Genomic DNA, 27,254 nt, shown 5'->3' on the forward strand with positions numbered 1-27,254 from the left:
CAGCTGCTACCAAGCACGGAAAATCTAAAAGCAGGCAGTTGGAATTTCCAATTAACTGCCTCCTTCAGAGTACCAAAGGCCATTTTCTTTAAAGATCTAAGAGCTGGAGTTGCTCCAAACCTACCTTCTTTCATCCATCCATCCAGAAAGGCTCAGAAATCTACCTATGACTAGTCTCAAAATCCATAAATCATTACAGGACTACTGGGTCCCTGAGGAAACCCATATATGCTAAAAAGAAATGTCAACTACATCCAATGAGGTTTCAGAGAAGAAAATATGTCAAAGAGAACTTCATAACTGTGTCTTCAAGGAAGTCTGGGACTTTAAAAAATGGAGAACACCTTGTTGACAGAGTGAGCAGGATGAGTAAATACACAAAGCACAAAGATGAGAACAAGTTGTGCACACTTGGGAATTGGTAAGAGCAAGTGATGTCCCAGTCGGTTCTCCAGATTCATCCTTCTGTGAATGTCCTACTTAGGCTGCCTTTAGCTCCCAAGCCCAGGCTGAACCTCTCTGACTTCTAAGTACCTGACGAATGATTAATGGTCCCAGGAGCTAGCAATTTCTTTAATTATGATGATAAAACCTGTTTTACACCTGAGCTCTCCTACAGGCACCCTTTGCGGCCTTAGAGAATCTGCTTGTCTATAGGTTTCACGTCTCCTGGAAGAGCCTGCAGAAGAAACACTTTCCTTAGGGCACATGGGTGGCTTGGTTGGTTGAGCACCTGACTCTTAGTTTCGGCTGGGGTTGTGATCTTGGGGTCCTGGGACTGAGCCCCGCTTCAGGCTCCAGGCTCAGCCCGGAGTCTGCTGGGGATTCTCTCTCTCCCTCTACAGAGGGAGGGATTCTCTCTCTCCCTCTCTATCTCTCCTTTTCCCTCTGCCCCTCTCCAAAATAAGTGAATGGGGCACCTGGGAGGCTCAGTGGTTGAACATCTGCCTTTGTTGGCTCAGGTCCTAAACCCAGGGTCTTGGGATCAAGTCCCACATTGGGCTCTCTGCAGGGAGCCTGCTTCTCCCTCTGTCTGTGTCTCTGCCTCTCTGTGTGTCTCTTGTGAATAAAAAAGTAAAATATTTTTTAAAAATAAAAGTGAATAAATCTTTAAAAAAAAAAAAGAAATACTTTCTCTTACCTTTCCCTGTGACCTTGACCTTGACCAAAAGTTATTCTTCAATCTGAAATAATGTGCAGAACTGTAACCAAAACTCAGTTATCAGGGGATCCCTGGGTGGCTCAGTGGTTTGGCGCCTGCCTTCAGCCCTGGAGTCCTGAGATCAAATCACACATCAAGCTCCCTGCATGGAGACTGCTTCTCCCTCTGCTTGTGTCTCTGCCTCTGTGTGTGTGTGTGTGTGTGTGTCTCATGAATAAATGAATAAAATCTTTTTTAAAAACCCTCAGTTATCAGAAGGGGGCTGGGGCTCCTTCTTTTTGTTTCTGACTACAAAGGGTGAAGGAGTTTTCCTCTGGAAGCCAGCTCTAAGTGGTGGTGATTGCAGCCACACTAGGAGAAGCTGCTTCCCTGCATCTGCATCAAAATAGGAAAGTGAGAGGAGGGTGGTGGTTGTTCACCCAACAGTGCTCAAGATGATGAAGCAGGTGACATCACCCTCCTTTTCCCCAGTAACACCTTTGCTTCCCTGCCCTATTTGTCCTCATGTGATGCTTCCTCCTGTTTGAGGGATGCTTTCCTTCCCCAGAAGATAAGAATCTGCTTCAGTCAGACTTACTGATGAATTAACTTTGATGCAAGTGAGTACCAGCCAAGAGAACTCTCATGGCAGATTATTGACCTTAACAGCACAGTGAAAGATGCTCTTTTTCCCAAAACACAAGACAGCCACTGAGTTATCTGGTTAGGAGGTTTGGGAGCCAGGGGAGGGGCTTATTGGAAGAAGGATGACTTTGACTTTTTTTTTCTTCGTAATTTTTTTCTGGCCATGAAAGTGCTCAAGATGCAAAACTGGAAAAATACAGATACAAGGAAATTAATTGCCATTAAACCCTCAGTCAAAGAGAACCACGGCTGACATTTTGACGTACGTATTCGGTCTGTTCCCTACATGTTTATATATTTCATCGTAGGATTCCTTCTGTATACAGCTTTGGTCACTGTTCTTATTTTTTCATGTAATACAAGTGTTCTCTCAGAAGTTTTCACAATTACATATCTAAAATAACCACACACATTTTTTTTAAAGATTCATTTATTTACCTGAGAAAGAGAGCACAAGCAGGGAAAGGGGCAGAGGCAGAGGGAAAAGCAGACTCCCCCCTGAGCAGGGAGCCCAATGCGGGACTGGATCCCAGGACCCTGGATCATGACCAGAGCTGAAAGCAGATGCCTGACTGACCCCAGGCGACCCTACACACAATGTATTTAAGCATTTAAGCATTAAAACACTCAGCAGTGCTCGGTGTTCCTGTTATGAATAACATGGTAATAAATGATCTTAAACAAATATCTGTCCCTACATTTAAAATATTTTCTTGGGATCACTGGGTGACGCAGCGGTTTAGCGCCTGCCTTTGGCCCAGGGCGCGATCCTGGAGACCCGGGATCGAATCCCACGTGCATGGAGCCTGCTTCTCCCTCTGCCTGTGTCTCTGCCTCTCTCTCTCTCTCTCTCTATCTCTCTCTCTCTCACTGTGTGCCTATCATAAATAAAATTTTAAAAAATTTTTAAAAAATAAAAGTTCTCTTTAAAACAAAAATAAAAAAATAAAATATTTTCTTAGGATATGAATATACCGAAGACTCCTGAGACAGGTTAGCAAATTGCTTTCCAGAAAATGAAGCACTGAAAATGAGATATGATCTATAATACTTTGATAGGCAAAAAAATAGTATCTTGGGCAGCCCGGGTGGCTCAGCAGTTTAGCGCCGCCTTCAGCCCAGGACCTGATCCTGGAGTCCCGGGATCGAGTCCCACATCAGGCTCCCTGCATGGAGGCTGCTTCTCCCTCTGCCTGGGTCTCTGCCTCTCTCTCTCTCTCTCTCTCTCTCTCTCTCTCTCGCTGTGTCTCTCATGAATAAATAAATAAAATCTTTTTTTTAAAGTATCTCATTGTTATACACTTTTTAGTATTTTGGTTCGACTGAGCATTTACAATATGCTATTTAGCCTTTTTTTTTCTTCTATAAATTATCCAGAGGTATTCCTGACCATGTCCTACTGGAATCATAGTGTTTTGCTTGTGAAATGGTAAAAATAATCTCTTGCAATATTTACTGCAAATATCAAACCCAATTTGTCACTTCATTGGTTTATGATGAGCTTGGATGTAGTCATTCAAATGTGATGCAATCCAATTTATCAGGATTTTCCCCTGCTGGTGATTTCCATCAGAAACCAGGTAGATTTCAAAGCCTACCCCATCCAGAGACATACATAGCTCATCCTTTCATATAAGAAAATCTAAAGACTCAGAAAATTCAAAGAATAAAATAACAAGGACATTTTGATCACCCCAGATTAACACTTCTCCCAGTTAAAAAAAAAAGTTTTATTATGGGTTATTTCAAACATTAGGAAAAGCAAGAGGAATGGTATGATTAGTCCCTTTGTATCCGTCACCTAGCTTCAGTCCTATTTCATCAATACACCCACCCAGTCATCTTTCTTCTCCAGGAATATCCTGAAGATATCTTAAACATCCATATACAGTTCAGGATATATTCCTTAGAGAAAATGAGTTTTTAATTAAGGAAAACCACAATACCATTTCATGCTTAAAGATAAGAACAAGATATCTATCCAGTGATGATTCCTTTTTTTAAAAAAGATTATTTATTTTATTCATAGACACAGAGAGAGGCAGAGACATAGGCAGAGGGAGAAACAGGCTCCATGCAGATAGCCTGATGTGGGACTCGATCCTGGGACTCCAGGATCACACCTTGGGCCAAAGGCAGGTGCTAAACCACTGAGCCACCCAGGCATCCCCCAGTCATGGTTCCTATTTCCCCACTTATCTCATCCTTAGAATCGGTTATACTTGTATAAATTAAAATCCAATAAGGTTTGTACTTAGTAATTGAGTGACAGTGTCTTTGAAGTGTTATTTTTCTTTTTTCAAGTTTTTATTAAATGCCAGTTAACATTTATTACAATACTAATTCCAGGTATAGAATAGATCATTTCTCTCCTAGAGTCCTATCTAACAGAAGAGGAATGCTAAGAACAGAGTAGAGCCCTGGCTTGAACGTCCTTGTGCCATTTTAGGAGAGCAGCATTCTGAAGAAGAGGGTAGATGCTGTGGAAGGTGGAGGAGTCTCTCAGGTGTGTGATGGTGGAGAGAAGAAAGAAAGCCATAGAAACTAATGGTCTTACAGAAAGAAAAGAGCACCACAAAATTGGGAAACACACTGACCCTGTCTCAAAAAAGTTTCCTTCTACTTCAAAACTGAACTTCACTAAAACAACAGAAGGGGATGCTTCTGAATTAAGAAACCTAGCTAGACCCTCAATTCACTAACCCCCTACTTGAGGCTTGTCCAGATAAAATGTGTTTGAAAATGAACACAAAGTGGCAGGCAACATCCTACAAAACCATTAAATGACAGAACATGAGAATCCAAACGTTGCAGCAGATGAAAATGCTCTCCCTGCCAAAAGGAACAAACAAACAAAAAGTACAAAGGAGAGAAAACTGTAACAGAGCACTCCAACTGGAATTTAAATGTTAAAACAAGAATTTGCTCATTAAAACAAAAATCACCTTGGATAATCAGTTTGAAATAACACAGAAACAGAAGGAAAAAAAAAATCCAGGACGGTGTGAAATGAGAGTTGACCAAACTCAGGAAATGGAAGAAAAAGACAAAATAATCTCAGAAATAAAGATAAATTTCAAGCTAAGAGAAAATAGCTTTGACCACAAATATAATAAGGGTCCTAGACAAGAGGAAGGAAAACTATCAAGAGAACAAAACAAACTTTTAAAAATGGTAAAGTCATTGGAGAAACAGTGTAGACAATGGGCAATGATGAGTCAGCGTCTCCTCAAAGCAAATGAAAGACACAAGTATACAGACTGAAATGTTAGCATGAAAAATGAGAACAGGCTCATCTCTGGTCACACTTGATGAAATATTAGAACAAGGATAAAGATGCTTAACAACTTCTGGGAAACGGCTCCTTCTGTTCTCCCTGCCTCAGGCCACCCCACCTGAGGCTCCCCTCCAGCCTCGCCGGCAGCTGCCTCTTGCTGGGGACTCGGGTGTCCTCAGCCACCTGCCATCCAGTTGGGGCCATCCATGGCGAGCACTGGAAGGAGACTGTAGTATTCTCCTCCCCACTGGACACAGTATGTGCTAGTGAGGACCAGGAACCCTGTGCCTCCATCGCCGGGATTCTCACTTATGCTATGGTCATTGTTATCTGTGCTATGGGGTTTCTTCCTTCCTTCCTTCCTTCCTTCCTTCCTTCCTTCCTTCCTTCCTTCCTTCCTTCCTTCCTTCCTTCCTTCCTTCCTTTTTCTTTCTTCCTTTCTTTCTTTTTTTTCTTTCTTTCTTTGTTCTTTCTTTCTTCTTTCTTTCTTTTTTTTCATAACTGTGTTATTCTAAAAAGTCACTTAACCTCTGTAACTCTGAGTTTCCTTATCTGAAAGATGAGGATACTAGTGCTATTTCTCTGCCCCAGTCTACAAGGGTACGAGTGTACGTGCACAGACATGTGCCCTGACCTCACTGCACACAGTTTACTCCCATCCTGCTGGGCCTGGTGTTTCCCAGCCTGACAGCACACCTGTCCCTGGGGCTGTCCTGTTCGTTGGTAGTGGCTGCTTTTCCTTCCACCCGCCAGGCCCACCACACTTGACCTAACCGGCTGCCACCGAGACAGGCAGTCAGTCATTTCCAATCTTTTTCTATTCCCAAGAGTATCCCTGTCCGCGTGGCACGCACAACATTGGATGCGCATGGAAGTGGCCGTAAGGTACATTTCTCAGGGTGACATGGCTCGGTTGAAGGGAAGGTGCTCCAGAACTTTACAAGGCCACTCCTGCCATCAGGGCCCTGGGGAACCGCGCCTGAGCCGCAGGAGGGCCGATGTCTGCACCCTCACCCGCCCAGCGCGGTCACGGTCACGTTGAGGAAAAGATCGCGCTGTTGGCGCAGTTGCTCTTCTCATATTACATTCTTCCCTTTTTTCTAAACTGTCATAGGTTTTGCCTGGGTTTTTTTTTGTTTTTGTTTTTTTTCATGGACTGTTGGGTCTTTTTTTTTCTTACTGATTTTATAAGCATTTTTATAGGTGAAGGGAATTGATTAGCCCTTTGTGAGGTTAAATTACAAAAAAAAAAAAAAAAAAGTCACCGTCCTTTGTCTTTTTGACTTCTTTTTCTGGTGACATGATTTTTTTTTCCCCTTGTAGTTAAATAAGTGGATTTTCTTGTTTATCTTCTGGTAATTCATGGTTTCATTTTTTTTAATGTGACTTCTTTGATCCATCTGGAAATCATTTCAGTATAATATCTGCAGTACAGATCCAACATTTTTTTTCTGGATGGCTACTCGGTTGTCACAACATCATTTACTGAATAATCCCTTTTTTCTCCACTGTTTTGAAAAGAGACTTTCAGTTAATTGCTGTGTATATTTGGGTCTGTGTCTGGGTTCTCTAGTGGACTCCTTTGTTGACCCGCTCATGTGCCAGCAGTTCGTTACTATTATTGCAGAACACGTTCCTATTTTCAGTACAGTTAGTATCCTTTCATTAATCTTCACTTTTCAGAATTTCCCTGGTAATTGTTACTCCTTTGTTCTCATGATTTCTGAAGCCTGTTTGTCCAAACAAAAAACAAAAACAAAAATGCCCCGCTGTGGTCACTTGGATCAATGGGAGGAGAATTGATATCGCGCAGATGTTAAGTTTTCCTGCCTAAAGGTGGCAATGCCTTTACATTTCTTTTAAGTCCCTTTTTTATTCTTTCTGTTGTTTTACAATTTTCTTCACATACTCCTCATGTTTCCTGCTAAGTCTATTCCTTTCTTTTTATCTTTTTCAAATCTATGCAATGAGATTGTTTCTTCACCGTTACTTTTGTTTGTTGTTTGAATATATAAAGTTCTATTTCTGTGCTTTTGGTCTTGGTGACCTTACTGAATTTTCCCACCACTTGCCCTTTTAGTTGATTCCTGGGGTCTGCAAATACTGATTTAATCTCCTTCTTTTTTTCTTTTATATATTTTTTTATTTAAATTCAATTAATCGACATATAATATATTACTGGTTTCAGAGGTAGAAGTCAGTGATTCGCCAGTTTTCTATAACACCCAGAGCCTCATCACATCACATGCCCTCCTACTGTCCACCACCCAGTTACCCATCCCCTAACCTCTCTCCCCTCCAGTGACCCGCAGTGTGTTTCTGATGATTTACCTCCTTTTTTTAAAAAAAAGATTTTATTTATTTATTTATGATAGACATGGAGAGAGAGAGGCAGAGACACAGGCAGAGGGAGAAGCAGGCTCCATGCTGGGAGCCTGACGTGGGACTCAATACCAGGACTCCAGGATCACGCCCTGGGCCAAAGGCAGGCATTAAACCACTGAGCCACCCAGGGATCCCCTGATCTCCTTTTGAAATGTTTGTTGTTTACCATTTATTTCTAATTCAGTCTAATTGCAATGGCCCATAAGCCCAGAACAAAGATAACTGTGATGGATTCATCTTTATCTCTTTCTTGGTTTTACCAGAAGTGCTTCTAGTGCTTCTTCATCAAGTGTGACATATCCGTTAGCCTCCCACAGCTTGCAGTTGTTTGATTCTACAGTTGCTGATCTGTTACAATCATTCAATTTGAAAGGGCTCAGTTCATTATATCCTCACCTACTGATTTTCTTATTTTTTTAGTTTTAATTTATATTCTAGTTATTTAACATCCAATGTAATATTAGTTTCAGGTGTACAAATAGTGACTCAACACTTCCATACAACACCTGGTGCTCATCACAGCAGGTGCACTCCTTAATCCCCATCACCTATTTCACCCATCGCCCCATCCACCTTCCCTCTGGTCACCATTAGTTGTTCTCTATAGTTAAGAGTCCATTTCTTGGGGCACCTGGGTGCTCAGTTGGTTGAGCATCCAACTCTTTTGGCTCACATCATGATCCTAGGGTTGTGGGGTTGGGCCCCACACCAGGCTCCTTGCTCAGGGGCAGTCTACTAGAGATTCTCTCTCTATCTCTCTCTCTCTCTCTGCCCCTCCCCCTGTTCTCTCATTCTCTCTCCAAAATAAATATTTTTTAAAAAAGAGTCTGTTTCTTACTTTGCCTCTTTTTTCCTTTGCTTTTTTGTTTTATTAAATTCCACATATGAGTGAAATCATATGGTATTTGCCTTTCTCTGGCTAACTTATTTCATAGCATGATACTCTAGCTCCATCTATGTCATTGCAAATGGCAAGATTTCCTTTTTTATGGCTGAGTAATATTTCGAGATATATATATTATATATATCTCACATAGTCTTTATTCATTCATCAGTTGATGGACACTTAGGCTGTTTCCATAATGTTTGCCCACTGGTTTTAAATCTAGAGTCTTAGAGGAGGGTAGGGTTTGATGGAGAGTCAGCAGCTATGGGGGATGGTGGTGGTAGTATAGACTTCTGAGAGAGATGAGTGAGATCAGGACCTGAGCCAAAACCAAGAGTCAGATGCTAAACCAACTAAGCCACCCAGATGCCCCAGACTGAATGAATTTTACAGATAGGGAGGACTCCTTGGCTCCTTGAGTTGATATTCAGCTACAACAAGATAACTATTAGGAAATTTACTGGAAAATATATTCCTAGTAATTTCTAGACTTTCCCAATCAGTTAATCTTCAGTTCTTAAAAAGAAGAACTTAAAAGTAGGGGAAAAAAGATCATCTATAAAGAAATAATTAGAAAGACAATTCTTTTCTTTGTGATAATAAAGGCCAGGAAGCAAGGGAAAGATAGCTTCAACGTGTTAAGAAAAATAACTACCCAGAAAAACAATCTTTCAAGGATGAGAGTGAAATAGTCATTTACATATAAAAACAGAGAGCACTTACAATTGATCGTTGAACAACATGGGTTTGAACTGCTTATATGGGTTTAAAAAAAAATACAAGGCAGTATTGTGTTATTTTCTCTTCCTTATAATTTCTAAATCACATTTTCTTTTCTCTAGCTTACTAAGAATACAGTATGTAATATATAAAACATTCAAAATGTATGCTATTCAACTGTTTATGTTTTCTGAAAGGCATCCATTCCAACAGGAGGTTATTAGTAGTTAAGTTGTGGGAGAGACAAAAGTTATACACAAACTTCCAACTGTGCAGGAGATCAGGGCACCTAATTCCTGCATTGTTCAAGGACCAACTATACTATCAAGAGCTCCACATTAAGAGAACTTCTAAAATATGCACTTCAAGAAAGGAAATGACCTTCTGAAAGGTCCTTTTGAAAAAATAATCAGAAGTACCAGAAGAGGGACACCTGGGTGGCTCAGTGGTTGAACATCTGCCTTCAGCTCAGGGCGTGATTCCAGGGTCCTGGGATCGAGTCCTGCATCAGGCTCCCCACAGGGAGCCTGCTTCTCCCTCTGCCTGTGTCTCTGCCTTTCTCTGTGTGTCTCATTTAAATAAAATCGTTAAAAAAAAAAAGAAGTACAAGAAGGAATGATATGAAGACAAATCAGTAAAGAAAATAGCATTCTTAGGTGCAACTGAATCTGGCTGATTTCTAAATAGGAGTCAACTGAAAGGATATCGTTGGCCTTTCATAACGCTGGAAAGGCTCACAGGAGCCAAGATCATAGCCAAGTATCAAGTCATAGAAGAATTCATGAGCACATGGCTGCAGCTGCAACCCCAACCACTGTCCACCTACTGTTTATCACACAACCTCCATTGGGACTGGGTACTGGGTACTGCCTCTGAAACTAGATGTTGCTAAGATTCTCCACTGCCTCTGTTTCTCAGCAGTACAGGTTCCAGGTTCAAAACTCCATGTGAATGTACCTGACTGATCAAGCCTAGGTCATATGCATGGGACCAAGCTGAAGACTGAGATACCAATGATGTGGGATTTGGGATTCCATTTCACACCAAGACTCCTGTGTGAGGACATCCCACACCTAGGCATAGGGGGTCTAGGCAATGCAACATATTTGATAATGTCTACTACAGGCAGATACTTTAAAAATAGCATCAGATCATTATGGTAAAAAGTAAAAATTAACAGGGTAAGACCATAACTAAGGCAGATTGTTTTATTTAAGATTTTTTAAATAACTAAGATTGCAGTGAGTAGGCCCAGACATAATCCAAGCAAAAGATCTTATTGAAAAAAATCACAGCTGAAGCTCCTCTGAAAGTGAAAAACTGTAGGCAGACATCCATAGAATGGAGAAGTTCCAGAGCAAATGCTTCTGTCCTTGCCAAAGTCTTACGCCTCCAAAAAAAGCATGGGTAAATTATCAGTGGAAGAGCACAGGCATATCAGCCAAGTAACAGCTGATTATCCCATCACTCGTCACTGCTAGGCCCAGCTCTCAATGCCCCCTCCCGAAGGTCTTCAAATCAATACAGTGCCTGGGGGCTCCCAAAAAGAGCACAGGCCCCAGAATGTACCTCGGGACTGGAAGTCAATATGCTGGACAGGTTGGAGGTAGGCACCAGAAATGCAAAGCAGCAAGCTGACGGCAGGCAAGAGGGAGTCTGGAAGAATATGGTTATTAAAGGCCGAGGTTGTTTTAAAAGGTGAGCAAGCGCAGAACTACAGGTGGTGAACAGCAGCTATGGCAGTCCACAGAAGGGTGGGCAGATATAGTATAAATCTTAAGAAATTAACAGAAATTGAGAAAGTTGGAGATGGCGGCAAGCATTGTCACGTACCTAGATACCAAAAAGTAACAATGAAAAACAATTCCACGCGGTGAGACATTGACCTTTGTGTAGCGGGAGAAAGAAAGAACTATGTCTCTACTTATCATTAATTTTCAAAACTTTTTTTATAGTTATTTTACTCATTCATTCACAAAGTATATATCAAATATGTGCAGACTGGAATGACATACTGCCATGCCTTTGCATTCATGGAATTTATAATCCATGGGAGGAGAAAAACCAAAATTAGTAAATGACTGGATAAATTGAGAAGAGATCCTGAATAGTAGTGTGCTTTGATAGAGAATAAGAATGTAAGGGATGTGTCCTTTTTGAGGGAATTCCTTTTGAGATGACATCTAAACTAAAAGATGAGAGGAGGCCTTCGTGTGAAGAGTTGTGCACGTATGGGGGTGGGAGTGGAAGGCAGAGGGCACAGCATGTGAACTCCTGATGGTTCTTTCCATCATACAACCTTACTTATCAATGTGCTGATGAGGATGGTGTCACATATACACAGGAGAAGCACAAAACTGGTCTTCTTGGCATAGGAAAGATTTCCTAGAACTCTCAGATGTATTTTCATTTGCATGAAAATGCTGAAGAACTAACAGAGTCTTCTTCTGTATCATTGGGATGACCCTGTATAACTGAATACTGTGTACAATTCTATTGCCCAAGTATGTGTTCATGATCTGTAATTTTCCTTCTAGTATCAAGGATGAACAGAAAGGACAAGTCATGGTGTTCCTTTCTCTTTTCAACCCCCAGTTTTAATTTTTGTTACATTAACCCAAAGCATTGGAGATAGTCCATCATCTGAATAACTTTTTCTGGTTCCACCTCGCCTCTCTGTCCTCTTCATATTGGAGAACTCAGGGCTCAGTCCCTTGGGACTCCTCTTTGTCTATACTTGTTCCCTCGGCAAACTTACCTGGGTTCTTACTTTTAAATTTCACATGTATGCCAATGACTCCAAAATATCCATTTTCAGCCTAGACCTCATCTCCAAACTTCTAACTGGTTTATATTCAGATGCCCACTTCAATCTCTATTCAGATAGCTCACATTTCAAATTTGACACAACAAAAATGACAGTCTTTATCCTGTCCTACAAATCTCTCTTCTCCCAGCCTCTCTGCCCACACACCCTAATCTCAGCATTTACCAGCAGCATAGGTCAAATGCTCAGGAGTCATCCTTGACTCTCCCCCTCTCCCTTCCCTCCTGTTGGCCAACTTGTCCAATGGATTATGCTTCCAAAGTTGATATTAGCTCTCTACACTCATTTCCACTTACAGAGCCATCACCCTACCCAAAGCTATCACCATCTCTCAACTAGATTTCTACATCAGTTTCTGATCTTGCTTCTCCTGTCCTAAACCATTCTTCATATATAAACAATGGTTATGTTTTAAAAACCTAATGAGCTGCTTCCCATTGTATACTTTAGATAAAATAAAAATTCCTAACCATGGCCAGTGAGGTCATTTATTATGATCTGATCCCACCCGTGTTTTGAACTTCTCCACCTGTGTTTCATTCCACTTTCATCCTTCCTTCCTTCAATCACTATGCTCTCTACACCTAAATTAGCCTTCTTTCAGTTCCTCAAACTTGTCAAATTCTTCTCCACCTCAGGGGTTTCCCATATTCTGCCTCTGCTGAGAAGGCTCTTCCCCTAGGTCTTCATAGGATTAACTTTCACAATGTTTAGAAGAAAAGATATAAGTATCTTGCCTTCTTCCTACAGGAACCACTATACTACTGGGCTTTCCTTTTAGTAAAAAGACAATGGGCCCCTGTTTGCAGAGCCTTCACATTAAGGGCATGTACAAACCCCTTGGTGCCAGGCAGCAGGATGTTGGCAGGCAAGCAGGCTGTTTACTAGAGTTGTCTGACAATGTCAGCTTCCCAGTGATGTTGCAATCACCTCTGCTGGGAAGACAAAACCATCAGTCCTATAAGAATTGTGCATGGCCCCTCTTACTGGGAGAAGGGGACCCCCAGATCGCATTATCCAGAAAACCCAGAGTGAGGACTCATGGCCATTTTCAGGCAACCCTGCTCTTGGAAATGCAACTTATTTCTTGTCTTTCTCCTCTATTACAGTGAAAGCAGGGATCCTGCTGGGAATGTCTCATTCCCAGCGGTGCTGGGCATCTAGTAAGCACTCAATAAACACTTGTTGAGTAACTTAATAGAAGGACAGGAGGAGGGAAACAAGAAACTATGTCCAAGACTACAGCCAAAACACAGTGATGCAGTAAACACAAATCAGCAACTCCAGTCTTGCAGGAATGGTTCCAAGTTATTGAGCTCTTTCTTGGATCATATTTCTGATCAAAGCAACTGTACATAGATTAAAGCGAGCCCCAGGGGAGGACTGCAGTGGAGCCCTGCCTGTTCAGGAGCATGGTGGCCACGGCAGGGTGACTCCAGCACTGCTGCGGACTTGCTGGCGGTGAGACGGTCACACTTGAGTGAATCACTATCTAGCACACGCCGTTGAAAGAAAATGGGGCCTTTGTATTGGATCCTTCCAACTGCTCAGTAGAAATTTCCCGAGTTCCTGTCCGTGGAGGAGATGATGTCAGCGCAGTGCGTTTGTCCACTGGCTCAGTAACCCCTCTGCACGCAGGCACCTGCAGTGCTCTCCCGCCCCACCCCTGCCACCTGTGGGCTGCTTTCGGGCTGCCAGACACCATTTTGCCCCATAGCCTGAAGTTCCCCGGGATGCATACCTCCCCAGGGGCAACCCTTAAACCCATGGCTCTCAGCTGGGGGTAATTGTCTAGAGGCACTTTTTGGTTGCCATCTCCAGGTCGGGGAGGGGCCTGGGGGATCACTGGCAGCTGCCAGGCAGGTGTCGGGGATGCTGCGGATGGACTCCCGCAACACAGAACAAACAGCCAGCCCCAAAACGTCAGTGGCATCCAGGTGGAGAAACTCTCTCATAAACAATGACTGATTGGCAGGGAAGCGTGGATACTCCAGGTCTTTTGTGTGGGATATGGAAATTTCTGAGATACGATCTACACTCTCTCCAGAGCTCTCCTGTCAGACTGAGCTAAAATTGGTTCTCCTGGAAGTCAGCCTGCTATTGTACCGGTACTTGGTTTCCTTCTCCCTGTCCACTTCCCCACTGCCCTACTGATTTTTCCTGAGAACACTTCCTAATAAACCACTTTTTCTTAAAAATTTTATTTATTCCTGAGAGACTCAGAGAGAGGCAGAGACACAGGCAGAGGGAGAAGCCAGCTCCCTGCAGGGATGCCGATGAGGGACTCGATCCCAGGACCTCAGGATCACAACCTGAGCCAAAGGCAGATGCTCAATCACTGAGCCCCCCAGGAACCCCTCTAATAAGCCACTTTTATTCAAATCCACATCTCAAAAAAAAACAAAAAAACAAAAACAAAAACAAAAACAAATCCACATCTCAGGGTGCTTCTTGAAAGGAAAAGACAAAAACAAGATGTACAAGTGGATACTTCAGGATAACTACAGATTTTGTGGACATGGTATGGAACAGGCTACTAAGCAGTGGCTATGCCCTAACAGAACCCGTGTAGTTGGACAAGCCCCTCAGGGGGCGTCAAGGTATCCTAAACCCAAACCAAGAAAGCATGCTATGATACAAAAAGAAACTAAAACATTAGGAAACCCAAGGCATCTCTGAGACTCAGGAGTCATGAGATCTTAAGTAAATCACAGTCATATGGGAAATGAAAAAATAGAAACCAGATATTAGCTAAGACCTTTTTCTCTGATATTCTATTTTGCCTCAGAACAGTGGCTCATAACCAGGGGCAGTTATGCCCCCTCGGGAATATCTGGTCATGTTTGGAGACATTCTTGGTTGTCATAACTGGGGCAGGAGTACATATAGTGAATAGAGGCCAGAGATGCTGCTCAACATCCTACCTTGTACAGAGCAGTACCGTGCCAAGTCTCACTAGCACTCCATAAAGAATTCTCCAGCCCAAAATGTCAGCAGTGCTGAGGTTGAGAAACTGTCTTAACAGAGACAAATTAGGTATTAACTTAAGAAATTCCTGGTGGTTACAACTATTAAATGAGGAGATACGTGGCTGAAGGGAACTATATAGAATGGTCTCTAAATACAGCTCTAAAAACAGCATAGATGAGAGACATTTTTCCGCACAGCAGGGCCTGAATCCCAGCAGGTTGCACATGATTCTGAGGAATTAACTCTCAGCCATGTATGGGGATTTAAACATTCTGTGGGTACCAATCCCTCTCCCCTGCAATCACCAAAGAAACCTCTCTCACATGTCCATTCACCTGTGGGTATAGCTTTGGGGGTCACGCTTCCTCCTCGAAACATGTCCCGTGAACGAAAAAGAGTTTCCCCAAATCATATCTATGTAAGTGCTAGAGGAAGCTAATTATTTTATGGCTGACTTATCAGAGTTAATTTTAAAAAGCTTGATATACAGTGTATTTGCTTATGGGTCCAGTTTATTAATGTGACAGGCAGTAAGATGACGTCATAGTTAACTTTGACTTCACATTCCTGGTGGCCCAAACCTCTCACACCCTTCTTAAACAAATAGTTGGCAGTAAAATCCAATGTATTGTGTAACTAGCCAGTGCCACACAGTACTTAGAAAACTACCCTCCCAACAGGAAATTCTAGGAATGAAAAGGTTTCTCAGTTTCATTATCACATAGGCGTCCTGTTCCAGTAACCACAATAGGAAGGCTAGAATGAAAACATTCATTCCCAGGTTGTTGGTTTCTTAAAAAGTGATTTAAGGATAAACACAGGTTTTGAAGGAGGTCTGATATCATAAATTCTCTTTCATCTTTGATAATGATGTATTGAAATGTGCATCCAAAAATCTTCTAAGGCGCTTAACATTTTGTTTGTTGCTGTTGTTGTTAAAGACTAGTGGACTAACCATGAGAGACACTTAACTCTGGGAAACAAGGGCTGCTGGAGGTATGGGGAGGGATGGGGCTATTGGGATGATGGGCATTAAGGAGGGTGTGTGATGGGATGAGCACTGGGTGTAATACTATATGTTGGCAAATTGAATTTAAGTTAAAAAAATAAAAGAAAAAAAAAAGACTAGTGGCTGTCAACTGAAAAGTAGGCTATAGTTGAGCTGGAGCCCAAAGTTTTCATTTGACCCCAGGGATGGTGGCCTGTACCATCTTCAGGAACTGGGCAAGGAGAGGCATGTTCTCCTCTCTCTGGGGTCTGTGACAGACCCCCTCATCAGGAGAAGGGCCTGGATACTAACTACTACAACTCACACCACAAAGCACTTCAATGACCTGTTGTCAGTTGCCAAACCAATACGCGTTTAACAGAAATACAGTTCTTTTTTTTATAAATTTATTTTGTATTGGTGTTCAATTTGCCAACATATAGAATAACACCCAGTGCTCATCCCATCAAGTGCCCTCCTCAGTGCCCGTCACACAGTCACCCCCACCCCCACCCTTTCTACCACTCTTAGTTCGTTTCCCAGAGTTAGGAGTCTCTCATGTTCTGTCTCCCTTTCTGATATTTCCCACTCATTTTTTCTCCTTTCCCCTTTATTCCCTTTCACTACTTTTTATATTCCCCAAATGAATGACAGTTCTGATATTTAGTCTCAAAGTATTTGCTGTCAATAATACAATGGCCCATGGTTCAGCCAGAAGAAAAGCAAATATTTTAAGCTGTGGTTCATACTGCTTACAGTAACTAAATGCAAAATTTTAAAAACTAAATGGCAGGGACGCCTGAGTGGCACAGCAGTGGAGCGTCTGCCTTCAGCTGAGGGTGTGATCCTGGGGTCCCGGGATCAAGTCCCACATCGGGCTTCCTGCCTGGAACCTGCTTCTCCCTCTGCCTGTGTCTCTGCCTCTCTCTCTCTCTCTCTCTCTCTCTCTCTGTGTGTGTGTCTCATGAATAAATAACTAAAATCTTTAAAAAAAAAAAACTAAATGGCAATTTTTTTTTACCCATGTTTTGCCTTTCATGTCATGGAGACACTGTATATAATCAAGGAAAATGGAATTAATGTTTATTTAAATTCAATTCCAGACTCTCTAGTATGTATGTTTAAGTAAAATGTACTTATTCTTGAAGGTGTGGGGTGAGTGAGGATATTGATCCAAATGAAGTTTGTTTTACCGACACTTGTGGTATTTAAGAAATAATAATAAAGTTAAAAACAAGATTTCCTTTATTTCTTCACAGTTTGGTGTGTCAAACCTTATTTGAGGTGGAAACAACAAAAAATCAAGGCAATGCACACCCTCAAAATAAAATACATCTCCAGTCCAGTCATATCCAAATTACCTCATTTCGTTATTCAAAAAGAAGAGACAGTGAAGGGATGTAATGTAATTCAACTAGGTAGGTCTCTATTTAATTAAATAATTGTTAAGTAAAGATATTTAAAGCATTCTCACTAAAGGAACAGTTCCTAGTAGCAGACAGTAGAGCAAATATAATTTTATCAATAACTAAGGCAGAGCCATGACAAAATGATTGAATTTTGAATTGTACAACGATATAGGCCTGAATAATATTTGATATCTCAATATTTCCTTTTCTACAACTGAAATGGACAGTGACTTCTGCAACAAAACTGTTATACATTCTAAAATTATTTTAACCAAAATATGCCATTGACTACAGTACCTGGAGATATATAACATGTGCTTGATGTCTGTTGAATCAGGACACTAGACATCAGGACACATGAATCCCTCTTCCAGCTTGGGCACTAATTAGCTAATAAATCTATCCAACATTAACTTGGGCCCCATTTTAAAAAAATGCATTTATGTATTTGAGAGAAAGAGAGAAAGAGCACAAGCAGGGGAAAGCGGCAAAGGGAGAAGCAGACCCCCCACACTGAGTGGGGAGCCCGGCATGGGGCTCCATCCCAGGACCCCAAGATCAAGTTAGATGCTTAAACGACTGAGCCATCCAGGTGCCCTGGACTCCACTTTTTTGTTATAAAATGTTCATTTTGCCCCTAGGTTTCCATGGTTCTAAAATCAATCAGATGAGCTAAATAAAATAGGAATTATAGGGGTGCCTGCGTGGCTCAGTTGATTAAGCATCTGACTTCAGACATATATATATATATGATATATAGATATCCATATCCTATTGATTCTGTTTCTCCAGAGAATCCTGACTAAGACAGAAGGTTTCCTAGAGAAAGTGATTCTAAGCTGAGACTCTTAATACATAGAAATTAGGTAGGTAAAGTGGAGAAGAAAGAGGAAGGCAGTGGAAAGCGCCATGAGTGTAGCCCCAAAGGGCAAGACAGTATATGAGCCACCCATGTATAAACAGCAAGACCTGAGCTAATGACACCAGGTACTGAGATGTTATCAGAGTCTGACTTTTAATGTGTCTCCTGAGAAAATGAGAGCTAAGCATTCCCAAAGGATATGGATTTACATATTATCAAATTACCTCTCTTTTTCTCAGGACAGACTATTTCAAGAGGCTTCTGGCATGTACTTATCTCTCTTGGTTAATATTAACTATTGTTATTTATTTATTTATTTATTTTACTGTTATTTAACTTGAGTCAGACTCAGTTTGAAAGATATCCAACCATTAATGACCATTCTGTTCCACGAAAATGAGCTGAGCCTTCCCACCCACTGTCATAGACATGTATATGAGGCAGTATATACATACATGCTGAATAAACCAAAAATCAAAAATTTTAAATGACTGGCAAGTAGATTTAATCATAAAACAGAAAAAAATACAGAGATACAGTCCTCTCTGGATCCCACCTATAATAGATACTTACTTGTTATATACTGGTTGACTTGAAAGCCACCTCTAGACAGGATTGATTTTAAGTCACTTTTCTTTAGAAGATAAACTATTTCTCGTGTACTTATAACTTACAATTTTCTTTGGTTGTAGACATTAACCTCATCAAATGGACACAATTACACTTAAAACCAATTAGCAGTGGTGATGTGATGTTTTACTCTTGTTTTCTCTCCGTTTGTGGAAGCTAGAATTTTGTATGTATTTGTTTCCTAATTAGTACTCCACCTCCATGACAAAATTACTTGGAATCTTAGCAGTCTTTTCCATAAATGTAGACTTCTAGCTGTTTGTCATAAGTACCCTAGAGTAACCCTCCAAAAAATTACTAATGGTTCCTGTGACTGTGGCCATATCCTAGAGACAGCAAGCATAAAGGCTAATCTTAGATTAAGTACATTCCTCAGTAGCTTTAGCTCTAAGAACAGGTAACTTCCCTAGCAAACACTGCAGTAACGCACCAAATAATGACCACCCTGCCATGTTGGTTAGTGACGCAGATGATAAATTGCTCTCAGGTAACTTTCAGGACACCACCCCACAAAATGGGGAAAGCAGTACTGCATGAGGGACCTCTTCCCCTCAAATTTATGGACATATAAACTAATTTATATTTTTAACATAAAACTTGTAATTTTATATTATGAACTAACATTTTCGTAATAAGGCGACTCCTGAGACTTGCAGAAAACATTGTGGCAGGACAGGGATCTCAGTCAATCCTGAACCCATAATAGCAATATGAGACCGTATTTCTTTCAAAACAGCTATATCCCATACCTGGAATGAAAAAGCTGTTTCTCACCAATTTTCTTCCTAAGGCAGGAGAATAGAGCACTGTCACTTCCAGATAAGTAAACCAAGATGGTAAATGGTATCAAAAGTACACTTTGAACTCTTCTAAATGACCCTGCAAATAAAAATGGAAATCTTGCTACAAAGTGAAGCAGCATACAAAAATGAGACCTGTGTTTTATAATAATGATTTCCCTAGTATCTGTGGAAAGCAGATTGTTATTTGAGCTGTTTGCAGTAAGCTCCAGTCAGCCAAATCTCAAAATGCCATATTCTCAGGATACAGATTCCCCGGAGAATGATGATGATGATGATGATGATGATGATGATGATGATGATGACTGGAGATGCTCTCTGACAAGCCAGAGAGGCATTCTGTATTAATAAATTTCTCTTACCCTCCTTGTGCTATGAAGCCTCTCAAACAAGCATAATATAAACCCCATGTAGTTTCTTTACCCTGTGGATGACAGTGACACATTTCCTTAATATCTCATATAGTCCTTACATCTACCTCCAATAATGCAGTAATAAATGAATTTTTAAAGTCCCTCCAAAATGAAGAAAAGTGTTTTTAAAAGGAGGGAATAATGAACTGTGTTAAATACTTCAAATGCTACTGATAGAACAGGAATTACACACCTGGAGACTTAAGACATGCATTTATGTATTACCAAGAAGTGAGGGGACTTCTTCAAACTGCACTTCAGAGGACCTGGGTGTCTGGGGGACTTTGTAAGGTGGGATTATAACTTAGTAGCAACCTGAAACCTCATCAATTAAGCGATGACTTGCCTAGCCAAAGACTCTGAATAGGTGACAATGATCAGAATGGCATACAGCTAATGGGAAAGCCAAAGAGACAGAGCAACCTGTGTGAGTCCTATATTCTCCAGGAGAAAGCACTAAGCAAGGGCATCAGATGGCATGGATCTGTGGCAATCTCCTTTTAGGGGCATAGTGCTAAACAGGCCAACAGAGAGCCCAGGGCACAGCTCTGTCCAAAGTCCACTTCCCTTTGCTATGATTTCATGTTCTCTGCACCACCACCTGGCTCCCAAAATTCAATTCTCTAGGTGCCTTGAAACAAAACATGTTGACTGTGAAGGCAGATATAAATACTTCTGTTAGTGGAAGGGACTATCTTTCCTTTATAAACTAGTCACCTGGTATTGTAGTTTGTATATCGTCTTTGGAAAGTTTTGGTAGCTGAGCCAGTTGTCCATATTCATTAGTGTTCTGACAGAAGGAAAATTCAAGGTTTGCAAAACTGGGGGCCCAGACGCTGCCTCTAGAGACTTCACTCAGGTGGAGCTGTGCTGAGAAGTGCTGGTCTCCACATTACTCCCACCTCCCTTCTCCAGCAACAACGGAGTTTATCTTACTGTCTTACAGCAAGTAACAGCGATTACACAAGGTCTTGAAGAAATTTTTTCTACTTTAAAAGGGATAATTTGAATAATTAAATCAATTTTTCCCAAATGTGGCCCAAAGACCAAAAGATTAACCTTCCAACATCTTGATTTTTAAAATAAAGTGTATGTATGTTATTTATTTTCCTCATTCCTAGGACCTAAAAGTAATATTAATAACATAATCAGTCATGTTTATTATTATTAATATTTACTAATATCATAATAATATTAATGAGGAAAAGGGCTTTGACAGATGTCCATTAACTGGTGAATGGATAAGGATGTGTGCGGCATGTGTGTGTGTGTGTGTGTGTTTGTGTGTGTGATGGAATATTAGTTAGACATCAAAAAGAATGAAATCTTGCTATTTGCAATGATGTGGTTAGAACTAGAGGGTATTATGCTAAGTGAAATAAGTCAGTCAGAAGAAGACAAATACCATATGATTTTATTTATAGGTGGGAAAAGAGGAGGAAATAAGCCATAAGAGATTCTTAAAGACAGAGAACAAACTAAAGGTTGATGGAGGCAGGTGAGTGGGGGATGGGCAAGGTGGGGTATGGGTATTAAGGAGGGCATTTGCTGAAATGAGCACTTATATGTAACCGATTAATCACTAAATTCTACTCCTGAAATCAATATTATATTATATGTTAACTACCTACAATTTGAATAAAGATTTGGAAGAAAAAAAGGAACAAGGGCTTTGAAAAATTCAAAAAGTTGAGTTACATTTTAATATCTGAACTGACTAAAGATAAAACTACATAATCTGGGATATTGCAATGTTTCTTAGATATGACACAAAAGGCCCAGGCAACAAAAGGAAAAACAGACAAATAGGGCTTCATAACAATTTTACAACTTTGTGCATCAAAAGGTAGTATCACCAGAGTAAAAGGCAGCCCACAACATGAAAGAACATATTTGCAAACCATATACCTGGTACAGGATTAATAACCAGAACATATAGAAAACTCCTAAAACTGAATAACAAATTTTAAAAATCCCAAATTGAAAATGAATAGGCATTTCTCCAAAAAAAGACACAAAAATAGCCAATAAGCACATGAAAAGACACTCAACACCACTCATTATCAGGGAAAAGCAAATCAAAGCTACTATGATAATAAACAAAACACAACAAAACAGATAATAACACATGTTGGTAAGGATATAGAGAAACTGGAAACTTTGTTGTTCTCCTCATGTTGATGGGAATATAAAATGGTAGAGTGGCTATGGGAGATAGGATGGTAGTCCCTCAAAAAATTAAAGATAGAATTATCAGTTGGGTGAGCATCCAACTCTTTATCTTTCCTCTCCTTCCACTGCTCCCCCAGCTCATAGCTTATGCTTTCTTTCTATTTCAAATAAATAAATAAAATCTTTTCTTTTCTTTTTTTCTTTTCTTTTTTTTTTTAGATTTTAGAGACAGAGGAAGAGAGAGCACAAGCGGGGAGGAGGATAGGATGGAGAGGGAGAAGCAGACTCCCTGCTGAGCAGGAAGCCCTATGAGGGACTCGATCCCAGAACCCCGGGATCACGACCTGAATGCAGATGATTCACCGACGGAGTCACTCAGGAACCCTATTTAAATAAAATATTTAAGAAAAAATGGAATAATCATAGAATCCAGCAATTCCATTTGTGAGCATGAAAGAATTAAAAGTAGAATCTCATAGAAATATTTATGCACCCATGTTAGTATCAGCACTGCTCACAACAGCTAAAATACAGAAGCAACCCAAGTGTCCACTGTGGGATGAACAAATAAGCAACTGTGGTATATACATGCTATGGAATATTATTTAGCCATAAAAGGAAGGAAATGTTGACACATGCTACAACACAAGGAACCCCGAGGACATTCTGCTAAGTAAAATCATACAGTCACAAGAGGATAAATACTGTCTTTTTTTTTCTGATTTATTTTTTATTGGTGTTCAATTTACCAACATACAGAATAACCCCCAGTGCCCGTCACCCATTCACTCCCACCCCCCGCCCTCCTCCCCTTCCACCACCCCTAGTTCGTTTCCCAGAGTTAGCAGTCTTTACGTTCTGTCTCCCTTTCTGATATTTCCCGCACGTTTCTTCTCCCTTCCCTTATATTCCCTTTCACTATTATTTATATTCCCCAAATGAATGAGAACATATAATGTTTGTCCTTCTCCGACTGACTTACTTCACTCAGCATAATACCCTCCAGTTCCATCCACGTTGAAGCACATGGTGGGTATTTGTCATTTCTAATAGCTGAGGAATATTCCATTGTATACATAAACCACATCTTCTTTATCCATTCATCTTTCGTTGGACACCGAGGCTCCTTCCACAGTTTGGCTATCGTGGCCATTGCTGCTATAAACATCGGGGTGCAGGTGTCCCGGCGTTTCATTGCATTTGTATCTTTGGGGTAAATCCCCAACAGTGCAATTGCTGGGTCGTAGGGCAGGTCTATTTTTAACTGTTTGAGGAACCTCCACACAGTTTTCCAGAGTGGCTGCACCAGTTCACATTCCCACCAACAGCGTAAGAGGGTTCCCTTTTCTCCGCATCCCCTCCAACATTTGTTGTTTCCTGCCTTGTTAATTTGCCCCATTCTCACCGGTGTGAGGTGGTATCTCATTGTGGTTTTGATTTGTGGATAAATACTGTCTGATTCCACTTACGGGACAAAATAGTCAAAATCATAGAGACAGAAAGTAGAATGGGGGTTTCCAGCGGCTGGGAGAGGGTAGAGAAACAGGGAGCTCTTGAATGGGTTTGAGTTTTACAAGACAGGAAGAGTTATGGGGCTGGATGGTGGTGATGGCTGCGGAACATTATGAATATATCTCATACTAATGAACTATACGCTTGCAAACGGTTAAACAGGGGGGCACCTGAGCGGCTTCGTCGGTAGGTGTCTGCCTTTGGCTCAGGTCATGACCTCAGGGTCCTTTATGTTATGTCTATTTAACACAGTAATAAAAAAACAAAACACCAAAAACTAAAAAAAAAAAAAAAAAAATCAGAAAGCTTCATAACCCAAGTATGTTTATGTATTTCACTGTGGTCTACTTATGTCAATAACTCAATAAATCACCCAGAGGGCTTCTTTCAAGACTCACAAGCTGGTGCAAATTATTGCCACTAAGGGAAGCGAGTCATACCCTCAGACACACGGGAAAAGAAAAAGGTCAAAATCAATTAATCAATTATCTTATTTCGTAAGCCCAGGTAAGATCATTTGGGAGGAAAAATTGTTTTCACACCTTCAGCTTTCAAGAAAGAACCAAGAATAGGAACTCCTAGTGCACGTGTTATTTACCATCCACATGGCAGAAACAGAATGTGGGACACATGAGCAACTCCTGTCTGCCATACTCTCTGAGCCAAATACACAGTGGCATCATTCCAAACATTTTCCCATTTTGTTGTTTCTGCAACTTACTTTCTTCTGGGCTAGGGAAGGGAAAACTTTTCCCTTTGTTATTTTTCAGGCTTAGTTTTTTTCTGGACTAGGAAAAGAAACAAACTTGACTGTAGATCAAATCTGTCATAATATTTCCCTCATCCTCCCAATCCTGTTGGAATCATCTGTTCCTCTTCCTTTCAAGAAAACAGATGTCATTTTTCTGATTCTACGAGATAAAGGACATGTGTGCAGGGTGCATGGTGGACAGACACACACACACTCCTCCATAAGCCAAATCCTACTGCCTAATGTGGTTTTCTGGGCCCCTGATGTTACCATTTCCCTACAAAAGTCCATTCTCTTTAGCCCACCCTTCCTTCTACCTATAGCCCACAGGCTACAAAATAAAAAAAGTATATTGAAGAAAGAAAGAAATGAAATGCTTTTAGAAAAGACAAGTATTTTTTCAGTGTCCCAGAGAAGAAACTATACTCAGTTAATAACATACTTCTATCATTTTAAGAAAATAATTTCGATACCTTTTGCCTTTCCTTCCTTTAGCTTCCAGCCTTAAAAGCCAGAAAAGGATCAGGTGTTTGGGTGACTCAGTTGGTTGAGTGTCCAACTCTTGATTTCGTTCAGGTCGGTTCAGGGTTGTGGGATCTAGCCCCACGTTGGACTTCCCACTCAGTGGAAGTCTGCTTCTCCCCCTCTGCTCCTCCCCTGGCTCACTCGTGCTGTCTTGCTCTCTAAGTAAAGTAAATAAATCTTTTTTTTTTTAAAGGCAGCAAAGGATTGACATGTGACTACATTGAAGTGTATAAATATGAACACACACACACACACAGGGAAAGTAAATGCAGAAAATCAAACATATTTTTTTGCCCCTTCCAGATACTCTAAAAATAATTTCCTACAATACAAAGATGTCCATTGTCTTTTTTTGTCTAAACTCAATAAAAACAAAATCATATTTCATCTCTACTGCCTTTTAAAGTCAGGAAAACCCAAACACGCAAGCAGCACAGCCAAAAATCTTTTTGCAAGTGGGTTGTTCTTAAAATCATCACAATACTCGCCTAGGTGGTTCTTTTCAAATGGTCACTTGACATCTCTGTGTGTCCTGTTTTAGCTCTGAGTAACTTAAGGAGAATAGTATCTGTTAAGAATAGATATCTTTTATTAAATTATAGCTATCTTTTCTTAAAAGATCAAATTATCTTTTAATGAAAACCCTAAATAGTAACTCATCAATATGTGAGCATGAGTATTTGAAATAAACTAACCCAGAAGGAAATTAAATGATGACAATCAGTGTATGAGGCAATTACACTGAAGGAAAAGGCCAGGAACAGATTTTTCTGATCTTGTATTTGCTCATTCACTGCACAAAATTAATCAAATTTTATTTGGAAATATTCTCTATATTCTGACATGTTCACTAAAATATAAGCTCTAGAGGGTGGGGGCTTGTGTATTAGGTGTGTTCCTAGCACCTGAGATGAGTGGTACAGTGTTGTGAGCTACCCAGTATTTACTTGTTGAATAAATATCCCTATGCTTTAGGCAGACGGGCATTTCCTTCTGTAAATGCCCGTCTACCTAAGTTAGAAACCTCTTCAGGTCTTTTCCAAATGTAAAAGTCAATGGTTTTACTACCTTAGGCCAAACTAATTTTCAGATTTTCTATGAAAAAGAGAAAATTGAACATGAGTTTTGGTAAACAGTAGGTGGGGGATGGGACGGGAACCATCTAGAGTTCTGTATACATTCCTCTGAAGGAAATCTGAATTATAACATAGTGTCTTATGTAAAAAGGAAGAGTGTACAGTATGAGGAAGCATCTAGGCATCTCGTACAAGTCCATCCTTACCATCCCACCTCCATCCCTAACTGCTCTCCACAAGCTTCCCTTCCTCCGTGAGGCCTCTCTTCCTTCTGGATGCCAATCTGTTCTCCTTTCCAGGACTCCTTTTCCGTTACGAATAAGAACACTTAACTCCACAATCCTCCCCACCTTACTCATCTCCAGACTCATTATCTGTTGAGAACGTGTCCTTAACACTGAGACATATACGGAGGCAGGCTTGCTTCTCTTACAGCCTCTTCCCTGAATCTTGTCCTTAAATTCTATTGAAGAAGGCCTCCGAATCTCTTATTCTATCCTTCCAGGATTAGACATGTCAATGATCCAATCTCCTACTCGTCTTCTTTTATACAGAAGTCATACGAATCCTGTTTGGGCTGGTAAATAAATAGGTTATTGACATCATACAGGAAATTTTCAATCTAAGTACCCTTCTTATTTTATACAGGAATCAAACAACTACAGAAAAATAAATGTTTTAAATAAATTGATATAATTGTTGTGCTTAGCAATGATACATGTTAAGCTGTTATCAAGCAATAATTAGGCAAAATCCTATTAACATTTCAGCAATCTACAAAATTTCAAATTAAATGCTATTGAATAGAATCATATGTTATAAACGCTACTGGGAATTTCAGAATTTTTTTTTCTAGGGCAGAACTCATAGTGTGAGGCTATCGTATTTCTCTTTTCTATAATTAAGAACTTTAAAAGTAAATTTACTAATAAGGTAAATAATCCAGCATTATCTCTCTCAATAAGATGATATTAGCCTTTAAGTCCCACCATAATGTGCAATAAGATATAATTCAATGCGTTCATTCTTTTTTTTTTTCCTGTTTATTCACTGCTGTATCCAAACACTCAGAACACTGCCTATCAGTTAAGTGAGTGACTAAACAGATATGTACTTCCTATGTTCCAGGTACTATGCTAACCTCAGGAATGCAGCCACAAACATGACCCCGTTCTCATGGAAACTGCACTACAGAAGACACACTGAAATGAACAAAAATTATGTAATTATTCAATCACAATTACAATAAAAGCAATAAAGGGAAG

At 40.5% G+C, this 27,254-nt stretch overlaps 1 long non-coding RNA gene across 2 annotated transcripts; it reads left to right on the plus strand.

Annotated features, from left to right (window-relative positions):
• The first annotated feature begins 72 nt into the window (after nt 1-72).
• LOC112672703 (uncharacterized) lies at nt 73-27,254 on the plus strand. 2 transcript variants are annotated; one of them, XR_003144433.3, is made up of 5 exons: nt 73-421; nt 1,957-2,048; nt 17,099-17,257; nt 21,378-21,451; nt 27,118-27,254. It is a non-coding gene; the product is annotated as an uncharacterized LOC112672703 (long non-coding RNA). The 2 variants fall into 2 exon arrangements; XR_007412246.1 differs by lacking the exon at nt 27,118-27,254 and adding an exon at nt 22,345-22,502.

This window comes from Canis lupus, chromosome 8, assembly GCF_003254725.2.
Source record: "Canis lupus dingo isolate Sandy chromosome 8, ASM325472v2, whole genome shotgun sequence".
In the NCBI taxonomy this organism is placed as follows: Eukaryota; Metazoa; Chordata; class Mammalia; order Carnivora; family Canidae; genus Canis; species Canis lupus.